We start from the raw sequence: 10,539 nt of genomic DNA on the forward strand, positions 1-10,539 counted from the left end.
ACTGCAGTTCAGCTTCATTACCAACTTCCAGTGGGCAAATGCTCACCTTCGATGGCTACTGGCATGCTGAGAAGTGTGCTCTTCATGGATGAATCCCGGTTTCAACTGTACCCGGGCAGATGGCAGACAGTGTGATGGCGTTGTATGGGCGAGCGGTTTGCTGATGTCAATGTTGTAAACAGAGTGCCCCATGGTGCCGGTGGGGTTATGGTACTGGGCAGGTATAAGCTACGGACAATGAACACGGTGCATTTTATCGTGGCTGATTTGAATGCACAGAGATACCGTGGACGAGATCCTGAGGCCCATTGTTGTGCCATTCATCCGCCGCCATTACCTCTTGTTTCAGTATGATAATGCGGCCCCATCTTGCAAGGATCTGTACACAATTCCTGGAAGCTGAAAATGTCCCAGTTCTTCCATGGCCTGCATACTCACCAGACATGTCACCCATTGAGCATGTTTGGGATGCTCTAGATTGGCGTATATGACAGCGTGTTCCAGTTCCCCGCCAATATCCAGCAACTCGCACAGCAATTGAAGAGGAGTGGGACAACATTTCCACAGGCCACAATCAACAGCCTGATCAACTCAATGCGAAGGAGATGTGTCACGCTGCATGAGGCAAATGGTGGTCACACCAGATACTGACTGGTTTTCTGATCCACAACCCTACGGGTATCTGTGACCAACAGATGCATATCTGTATTCCCAGTCATGTGAAATCCATGAGGTTAGGGGCCTAATGAATTTATTTCCAATTGACTGATTTCCTATATGAACAGTTACTCAGTAAAATCTTTGAAATTGTTGCATGTGGCATTTATATTTTTGTTCAGTGTATATATACAGATCCTTCAGACAGTATTTACACCCCTTGACTTTTTGACATTTTGTTGTGTTACAGCCTGAATTGAAAATGGATTAAATTGAGATTTTGTGTCACTGGCTTTACACACAATACCCCATAATGTCAATGTGGAATTATGTTTTTAGACATTTTTACAAATGAATTAAAAATGAAAGCTGAAATGTCTTAAGTACTCAACCCCTTTGTAATGGTAAGCCTAAATACGTTCAGGAGTGTCACGTTTCGGCCCGAGGCTGCTCCTCCTCCTGGCCGGGCACGCGTCATCGCTCGCCGTCCCCGAGTTACTAGCTGCCACCGCTCTATGTTTCGTCATTCGATTGCTTTTGTCTGTCTGTATCACCTGTGTCCATTTGTGTGTTGATTGCGTGTCTTTAAGTTCCTTGTTTTGTTCTAGTATGATTGTGTGTTGTTAACTTGCTGCCGCAGTGTCGGAGCTACGTCTTTGCTCCCTGTTTTGTTTTGTGTTTTAGTGTTTACGCGTAGTGTAATTTTCCCTCGCCTCTTTGTGTTTTTTTTGATGGTCGGAGGTTTTCCTATTATACTTTGGACTATTAAATACTGTTGACTTAACCTCAGTGTCCTGCGCCTGACTCCTCCACCACATCCACATCGGTTTAGTGACAGAACAACACACCACCATGTGAGTCAGCAGGAACAGCGGCACCCGAGTCCCTGGAGGACCGGATCAACTACCAGGACACCATGATCCGGCAACTCGGGGCCACCATGAAGAGGTGTCCAACACTCTCGCGGATTGGTGAATCGAGAGGTCACGCACTCTTACAACATCCCATCACCAACGTCTTCTCTCTCCTTTCAGCACTGAACCAGTGGCATTCGGCTTCTCGCTCCGAGGGCATATGACGGTTCTGCAGCCGGGTGTCAGGATTCTCCTGCAGGTGGAACTTTACCTTGCCACCACTACACCCGGCGCCCTCGGGATACGAGAGCCTCTCCGCCCTCATCTCCCTGTCTATCCGGCAAGGCGTTGGAGTGGGCCAACGCCGAATGGAGAATAGACTCCGCAACCATCACCTACGCGGGGTTCTCCCGCCGCTTCAGGGCTGTCTTCGATCATCCACCTGAGGGGAAAGCGGCGGGAGAGCGTCTGTTCCACCTCCGACAGGGGGAAGAGGAGCGCACAGGAGTTCGCACTGGGTTCCCGGACACTAGCGGCGGATGCGGGTGGAATGAGAGGGCCCTCATCGACCACTACCGGTGTAGCCTCACGGGACGTTCGTCGTGAGCTGGCCTGCAGGGTCACCAACCTGTCGTTCGACCAGTTGGTGGACATTTTCATCCGTCCTAGACACCCTGCTTGGCTTCCGTCGAGCGTCCCCAAAATGGGGGTCGCTCCATTCCACCCTCCAGCACCTCCGAGCCGATTCCCATGGAGCTGCGGTGTGGGCGCTAGAGAGAGGAGGAGAGGGAACCCGAGGGGGCCATCCCCTGCACCACCTGTGGTCGTGGAGGAGCACACCGCGGCCAGGTGCTGGGGAGGGTCTCCCTGGGAGAGGTGACGACAGGCCACGCGACTGGGGAGTCATTTCAGAGTGAGTAGGCGGCCCCTTTACCCAGATCTTTCTGTTGGTCACATGAGTATTCTGTGAGATTTCCACAGGTGGCACCTCATTCCCAGCATAAGGCGCTAGGCAGATTCAGGCGCAGTGGGAACTTTTATTGATCGGGCATTTTGTGGTAGTTAGGAATTCCCTTCGGCCGGTAGAAGCCTCCATTTCCTGTCCACGCATTAGACAGCTTCGGCCGTTGGGGTCGGGTCTGATCAGGGATGTCAGGCGCAGCACCACTGACGATGACGACGCAGGGGGTCGCGAGGAGATTCATTCAGTTTTATCTGATTGACTCTCTCGCGTGCACCGTGGTGTTGGGCCTTTCCCTGGTTAAGCACCCATGATCTGCCTACCATAGCGTGGCAACAGAGGGGCTCTTATGGGTGGTCTGCCCAGGTGTGTGGGGAGATGTCTAGGTGTTTCCGTAGGGGCGACTGCAGTAGAGAGTCCGAACCAGGGGTGCCCGCACTGCGCATTCCCCCTGGAGCATGAGGATTTGCTTTTCGTGTTTAGCAAATCGAGGGCAGCACGCCAAGTACCTCCTCATAGACAAGGGACTGTGCGATAAATCTCCAGACAGGAGCAGCTCTTCCCCGAGTCGTCGCCGTATCCCCTGTTAAAGAGGAAACAGCGGCTATGGAGACTTACATAGCCGAATCCTTGGCACAGGGATACATCGGTCCTCCACTTTCCCCGTCTCCTCGAGGTTTCTTCTTTGTGAAGAAGAAGGACGGGGATTGCGCCCGCGTGTATTGATTACCGTAGTCTCAATCAGATCACAGTTAAATACAGTTACCCACTTCCACTGATTGCGACATACGACGGAGTCATTCACGCGGACGCGGTTCTTCGCTAAAAGTTGGATCTCAGGAGGGCGGCGTACAATCTGGTGCTGACCAGGGAGGGGGATGAATGGAAAACAGCATTTAGCACCACCTCGGGTCATTACGAGTATCTCCTGCGTCATGCCATCTCGGGTTAATGAATGCTCGCTTCAGTCTTCCAATCCTTTGTAGACGAGATTTTCCGGGACATGCATGGGCAGGGTGTAGTAGTTTACATCGACGACATCTAGTGTGATTCTTCTACACGCACGGGCATGTAGCCCAGGTGCGCCGAGTGTTGAGAAGACTGTTGGAGCATGACTTGTATGTCAAGGCAGAGAAATGTTCTTCCAGGAGTCCGTCTCCTTTTTGAGTTGATCAGGTTGTCCGCCTGGGCGTGGGATTGAGGTAGACCGGGTGATCGGCATGCGTAATTGGCAAACTCCAACCACTGTAAAAGAGGTGCAGCAGTTCGTGGGTTTTGCTAATTACTACCGGAGGTTTATTCGGGGTTTTGGACAGGTTGCAGCTCCCATTACGTCCCTGCTAAAAGGGGGTCCGGTTCGTTTGCGGTGGTCGGCTGAGGCGGACAGGGCATTTGTCAAACTAAAGAACCTGTTCACCTCGCTCCTGTGCTGGCGCATCCGGATCCTCTTTACCATTCCGGTAGAGGTAGACGCGCGTCCGAGACCGGGTATTGGGGCAGTTCTGTCACAACGGTCCGGACGCCACCTAAACTCCGCCCTGTGCGTTCTACCCAAGAAGCTCAGCTCGGCGGAGCGTAACTATGATGTTGGGGACAGGGAGCTGTTAGCCGTAGTCCAGGCCCTAAAAGGTGTGGAGGCATTGGCTTGAGGGGGCTCAACACCCTTTCCTCATTCTGACCTGATCACCGTAACCTGGAGTACATCCGGGCAGCTAGGGATTGAACCCTCGTCAGGCTAGGTGGAACATGTTCCTAACCGGTTCGTTTTAAGATCACTACATCCCTGGGTCCCAGAATGGTAAGGCAGATGCCCTGTCCCGGATAGGACACAGAGGAGAGGTCCAGCTCCTACTTCCCATATTGCGAGTCTTGTTTGGTGGCTCCGTGTGGTTGGGAGGTCGTCGGAAATCGAAGGGCACTGCGTACCGGCCCTACTCCCCCGAGTGTCCTGTGGGGCGGACGTACGTTCCCGCCGAGATTCGTGATCGACTGATTTATTGGGCTCATACATCACCTCCTCTGGACATCCAGGTATTGGCCGGACCTTGCACTGTCTTAGCATGAAATACTGGTGGCTCACGTTAGCTAGGGATGTGAGGGTTTATGTCTCCTCCTGCTCGGTGGTTGTTGTGCCCAGTGTAAGGCGCCTGGACATTTGCCCAGGGGTAAGCTACAGATCCCCTGCCCATTCCTAACGAGCCATGGTAACCGATCTTCCCCCTCCCAGGGGAATACCACCATTTTGGTCGTTGTGGATCGTTTTCAAGGCCTGTCGTCTCCTTCCCATGCCGGGTCTCCCTACTGCCCTACAAACCGCTGAGGCCCTATTTACCCATGTCTTCCCCGCAGCTATGGGGTCCCCGAGGATATAGTGTCTGACCGAGGTCCCCAGTTCACCTCCAGAGTTTGGGGCGTTCATGGAACGGTTGGGGGTCTCGGTAAGCCACTTACTCCGAGGGGTACCACCCAGAGAGCAATGGGCAGGTGGAACGTGCCAACCAGGATGTGGGTAGGTTTTTGAGGTCCTATGTGCGGGACCGGCGGAGGAGTGGTCTAGGTTCATCCTGGGCAGAGATGGCCCAGAACTCTTCTCCGCCCTCCTCCACCAATTTAACACCCTTTCCAGTGTGTTTTAGGTTATCAGCCGGTCCTGGCACCATGGCACGAGCCAGATCGAGGCCTCTGCGGTGGACCGAGTGGATTCGGCGCTCGGAGGAGACGTGGGGACGCTGCCCATGTCCTATCTGCAGCGTAGCCATCCTCAACAAAAAGGCGAAGCGCCGACCGCCACCGCAGAGGTGAGGGACCGTGTACGCTACCGGGAGATCGAGTCTGCCTCGACTTCGAAACCTGCCCCCTCGCCTACCCTGCCGGAAGCTGGGGTCGGGCGGTTTGTGGGGGCCCTTCAAAGTCCTGAGAAGATTGAACGAGGGTGTGTTACAGGTTACAACTGCCTATAGAGTATAAAAATATTAACCCCTCGTTCCATTGTGTCTCTTCTCAGGCCTGTGGTAGCTGGCCCACTCCAAGAAGATGAGATAGGAGAGGCCCCTCCGCCCCTTTGGACATCGAGGGGGCCCGGCGTACAGGGTCCGGACCATCTTGGACTCGAGGCGCCGGATGAGTGGTCTCCAGTAGTCTGCGTGGAGTGGGGAGGTGCGGTACGAACGAGGAACCCGGGTGCTGGAGTGCCCAGGAGGGACATACTCGATCCATCCCTCCTGACTGAGTTTCACCATTGGGCATCCCACGCGCCCGGGTCCAGCGTCCTCCTGGCCGTCCCGGAGGCCGGGTCGGCGCACGGCTAGTGCCGCGCGTCAAGGGGGGTACTGTCACGTGTTTTCGGCCAAGGCTGCTCCTCCTCCTGGTTCACATCTGTGGTTTAGTGACAAGGGGAGTAAAGATGTGTGTACAAATCACATAATAAGTTGCTGGCGACACACTCTGTGTGCAATAATAGTGTTTAAAATGATTTTGAATGACTACCTCATCCCCAAGATTAAGGTTATCCTACCAACGGGACATTAAAAACTGTAAGATCTTATGTTTCACCCAGTCATGGCTGAACGGATGACATTAATAACATACAGCTGGTGGGTTATACACTGTATCGGGCAGGATAGAACAGCAGCCTTTGGTAAGACAAGGGGTGGCAGTCTGTGTATATTTGTAATCAATAGCTGGTGCACAAAATCTGATATTAAGGAAGTCTCAAGGTTTTGCTCGCCTGAGGTAGAGTATCACATGATAGGCTGTAGACCAAACTATCTACCAAGAGAGTTTTCATCTATATTCTTCGTAGCTGTCTATTAACCCACCACAAACCGATGCTGGCACTAAGACTGAAACTCAATATGAACTGTATACGGCCATAAACAAACAGGAAAAATGCTCATCCAGAGGCGGCGCTCCTAGTGGCCGGAGACTTTACCCGTGCGGGGAAACTTAAATCCGTTTTACCTCATTTTTACCAGCATGTTAAATGTGCAACCAGAGGGAAAATAACTCCTAGACCACCTTTACTCCACACAGAGATGTGTACAAAAGCTCTCCCTTGCCCTCCATTTGGAAAATCTGACCATAATTCTATCGACCCGTAGCACTCACATCTGTAGCCATGAAGTCCTCTGAAGGCTGGTCATGGCTCACATCAACACCATTATCCCAGAAACCCTAGACCCACTCCAATTTGCATAACGCCCCAATAGATCCACAGATGATGCAATCTCTCTTGCACTCCACACTGCCCTTTCACACCTGGACAAAAGGAACACCTATGTGAGAATGCTTTTCATTGACTACAGCTCATTGCGTTCAACACCATAGTGCCCTCAAGCTCATCACTAAGCTAAGGACCCTGGGACTAAACACCTCCCTCTGCAACTGGATTCTGGACTTCCCTGACGGGACGCCCCCAGGTGGTAGGGTAGGTACAACACATCCGCCAGGCTGATCCTCAACACGGGAGCCACCTCAGGGGTCGTACTCAGTCCCCCCTGTACTCCTGTTCACCCATGACTGCATGGCCAGGCACGACTCCAACACCATCATTAGTTTGCCGATGATACAAACAGTGGTAGGCCTGATCACGAGAGAACGACGAGAGACAGCCTATAGGAGAGGACAGACCTGGCCGTGTGGTGCCAGGATAACAACCTCTCCCCTCAATGTGACTTTCAAGACAAAGGAGATGATTGTGGACTACAGGAAAGAAGAGGTTCGAGCACGCTCTCATTCTTATCGACAGGGCTGTAGTGGAGCAGGTTGAGAGCTTCAAGTTCCCTTGGTGTCCACATCACAACAACTAACATGGTCCAAGCATAGCCAAGACAAGCTGTGAAGAGGGCATGACAAACCTATTCCCCTAAGGAGACTGAAAGATTTGGCATGGGTCCTCGATCCTCAAAAGGTTCTACAGCTGCACCATCGAGGGCATCCTGACTGGTTGCATCACTGCCTGGAATGGCAAACTGCTCGTCCTCCAACCGCAAGGCACTACAGAGGGCAGTGCGTACAGCCCAGTACATCACTGTGGCCAAGCTTCTGCCATCCAGGACCTCTATACCAGGCGGTGTCAGAGGAAGGCCTAAAATTGTCAAGACTCCAGCCACCCTAGTCAATAGGCTTCTAAACATTTTCTTCCCCCAAGCCATAAGACTCCTGAACATCTAATCAAATCGCTACCCAGACTATTTGTTGCCCCCCCACCCCTCTTTTACGCTGCTGCTACTCTCTGTTTATTATCTATGCATAGCCAATTTAATAACTCTACCTACATGTACATATTACCTCAATTACCTTCGACTAACCGGTGCCCCTCGCACATTGACTCTGTACCGGTACCCCCCTCTATATAGCCTCGCTTATTGTTATTTTTACTGCTGCTATTTAGTTATTTGTTACTTTTATTTTTGTATTATTTTATACATATTTTTTGGTATTCTTTCTTAAAACTGCATTGTTGGTTAAGGGCTTGTAAGTAAGCATTTCACTGTAAGGGGTCTACACCTGTTGTGTTCGGCGCATGTGACAAATAACATTTGATTTGATTTGATGAAGCAGGATGTTATGTTATGGATGTTTTTAGTGGACTAAGAGATAAAACTGGGGTAATCACGAACATAGAGTTAGAATTGATTTGTTGCTGGGCCAGAACTCAATTGGGTCATTTCACTGTGTGTGGTTGTGTAAAGTGGGGAATCTGACCTCGGGTCGAATTGCTCGCTCTTACTTAAATCCATGGCTGTCCTACTTTATGAGAGACTGAAACCAGACTGTGGCCTTTTGCTTCTCTCCTCAAACAAAGGTGGAATAAGCGGCCAGGGTTGAGCAGAGTTCAGGCTAAACCTCTGTCTCTCCTTGGCTATCTTCTTGATTGATTACAGCATGATGGGGTGGGGTTTGTGTATGTTTGAAAGATTTAAGTATGGACCTGTCATGTCCAACAATCAGTCTTCAGGTCGGCGGGGGTTGAACAGAGTTTAAACTAAACATTAGTGTTTTTGCAAGATAAGGATTGATTGATTGTATTACTATTGATTCTGAACTGAATGACAGTCGAATTTAGCCGCCATCATAGACAAAGGAAGTAGTGACGGATAAAGAGCGGGAAACTAAAGAGGGAGGGATTTTAAGATAGGGTATGTGTGAAGGAGACTATATAGGTAGGGAAGTAGAGAGAGAGAGGGGGCCCTAATCACGCAGATTAGCCTGACTTTGTTGAAATTGTATTAAAGTGCTTCTTGATTCTACAAAACTCTGAAAGAACTTTGATTTTTAATAAAGTATAGTGATTATTTTCCACAACAGGTTCTGAATCCAAAAGTTAGTGAACCAGTGAACAAATGGCATAAGGTAATGTGCAAAATGGCATATGTAAGTATTGAAAGTACTAAATCAGGATGTGGTGTCCATTTGCCATGTATGATAGTATCATAGAAGTCCGTTCCAAACCAAAAGTCAGTGAACCATGTCCAAATGGCCTATCTAATGACCAAATGTTATTTATCAGTATGTTAAGTCCTGAATCAACCCGGGAGAAGGTCTATTTGTCATGTTTAATCATAGGAAGTCATAGGAAATCCCCCACAATTTCTTGTTGGTGTTAATTTCAACATGTCCATTTCGTAATGGGAAGTCCTTATTACATTTACATTTTTGTCATTTAGCAGGTCTTATCCAGAGCGACTTACAGTGTAGTGAATACATATTTTGTTTTATTTCTTTTATACTGGCCCCCGTCGGAATCCGAACCCACAACCCTGCGCGTTGCAAACGCCATGCTCTATCAACTGAGCTACATCCCTGCCGGCCATTCCCTCCCTACCCTGGACGACGCTGGGCCAATTGTGGCCGCCGCCCATGAGTCTCCGGTCGCGCCAGCTGCGGACAGAGCCTGGATTCGAACCAGGATCTCTAGTGGCACAGTTAGCACTGCTATGCAGTGCCTTGTAGACCACTGCGCCACTCAGGCAATGGACACTGGCAAGTAATGTGGACACTGTCCAATAGCAGTATAACATGTTAAGACTGGCATGTATTATATCTAATGGACTGTCCAATTAGCAGAGTAATTGTTATTGGTCGATGAACAAATGTACTCTATTCATATTCATATCCGTAGAGCTAAGGTGACCCTGAACACGTGGCAAAAGGAACTTTTGCAAATTGCATAAAAGAAGCAGAGTTAGAGCATAACCTTTTAAACCAATGTTATCCTAAGGAAACAACTGGTTATGGACAGTATCCATTTGCCATGTGACATTGCCAGTGCCAATATGTCCAAGTGTAACATATTGGCACTGGTAATATATCAATGGCAAATGGACACAATCCATAAACCAAATGTTACAATAGGCATTTACCATCACGAATTGGACATGCAGTTAAAGAGGTTTAAACTAATAAAAGTCCCACTACTGGGACACTCTACTGTACAAATACAATTAAAATGTGCTTTGTCCTTTGACTGTTTTATGATGATTTTAAGCAATGAGATGGCTGACTTGATTGCTGTCCAGATTGCAATATATTACAATGGCATTTGCCATATGATATATTACAGTACATACTTCCCATTTAGGATATGAGGGGACCATGTACTCTATTCATGTGTGCCTTAGTAGAGCTAAAGGTGACCCTGAACAACATGGCAAAAGGAACTTTGCAAAAATTGCATAAATACAGAAGCAGGGTTAAAGCATAACCTGTAAACCAATCTTGTCTAGGAACAACTCAGATGGGTCAAACTGAATAGAACCGCCATGCACGCAGCTAGAATAACTCTGTGGCTGGTCCACCCCACGTCCCCCAGCATGACCCGGTTGACAACGGCGTATCTCTGTGTGACCCAGAGGCCCCAATATGTCAAAAATAATGTTGAAATCACTACTAGTCAGGCTTCATTCCCAGGGCCCACTTAGTTGCACCCATTCGCTGCAGTTGGACCGAGTCGAGCTCTGGGTCAGAGTTAGTAGCCCAAAGTTGAACTTAAAAGCTTAGAGCCTATAGTGATAAGTTTCATTTGCCTTTCAGTGTTGATTTCAGCCTGTCCGTTTGTTGATTTCA

Source organism: Coregonus clupeaformis, unplaced genomic scaffold (assembly GCF_020615455.1).
Source record: "Coregonus clupeaformis isolate EN_2021a unplaced genomic scaffold, ASM2061545v1 scaf3417, whole genome shotgun sequence".
Lineage (NCBI taxonomy): Eukaryota > Metazoa > Chordata > Actinopteri > Salmoniformes > Salmonidae > Coregonus > Coregonus clupeaformis.